The following is a 938-nucleotide window of genomic DNA, read 5'->3' as shown; positions in this document are numbered from 1 at the left end:
ACCTGGCCCGTATTCTGAATTCTTATCTGAATTTGCAGAGTTTTTGTCAACTTTAGTCCTTAAAACGGACAAAGTTATTATTGTAGGGGATTTTAATATTCATGTAGATGTTGAGAATGACAGCTTCAGTACTGCGTTTATCTCTTTGTTAGATTCCATCGGCTTCTCTCAGAGTGTTCATGAACCGACTCACTGTTTTAACCACACCCTTGACCTTGTTTGGTGTATGGTATTGAAATTGAACATTTAGTGGTGTTCCAACAGAATCCCTCTTTATCCGACCACTGTTTGATAACTTTTGAGTTTGTATTGCTGAACTACTCGCCATTGGGCAAAAATTTCTATACAAGATGTCTGTCTGATAGTGCTATAGCTAAATTTAAGGATGCGATTCCATCAGCTCTAAATACATTATCTAGTCACAAAGTAACGGAGGACTCCTATGCTAATTTCAGTCCCTCCCAAATCGATCATCTTGTTGATAGTGCTGCTGGCTCGCTGCGAATGACACTCGACTCTGTAGCCCCTCTAAAAAGAAAATACTAAACAAAGACGGTTAGCTCCATGGTATAATCTGAAACTCGCAAATTAAAGCAAATATCACGGAAACTTGAGAGGAATTGGCGTTCCACCAAAGTGGAAAATTCTCGTTTAATTTGGCAAGATAGTCTTAAAACTTATAGGAAGGCCCTCCGTAATGCCAGAGCAGCGTACTACTCGTCATTAATAGAGGAAAATAGGAACAACCCCAGGTTTCTTTTCAGCACTGTAGCCAGGCTGACAGAGAGTCACAGCTCTATTGAGCCAAGTATTCCCATAGCTCTCAGTAGTTACGACTTCATGAGCTTCTTTAATGATAAAATTCTAGCTATTAGACAAAATTCACCAAGACCTGCCCTCAACTGGCACCGACTTATCTCTAAACTCAGGACCTTAGA

The sequence above is a fragment of the Micropterus salmoides genome, unplaced genomic scaffold (genome assembly GCF_014851395.1).
Source record: "Micropterus salmoides isolate LMB-PRFRI ecotype aquatic unplaced genomic scaffold, ASM1485139v1 Ms_hic_scaffold_7, whole genome shotgun sequence".
In the NCBI taxonomy this organism is placed as follows: Eukaryota; Metazoa; Chordata; class Actinopteri; order Centrarchiformes; family Centrarchidae; genus Micropterus; species Micropterus salmoides.
This window is presented reverse-complemented; position numbering follows the sequence as displayed.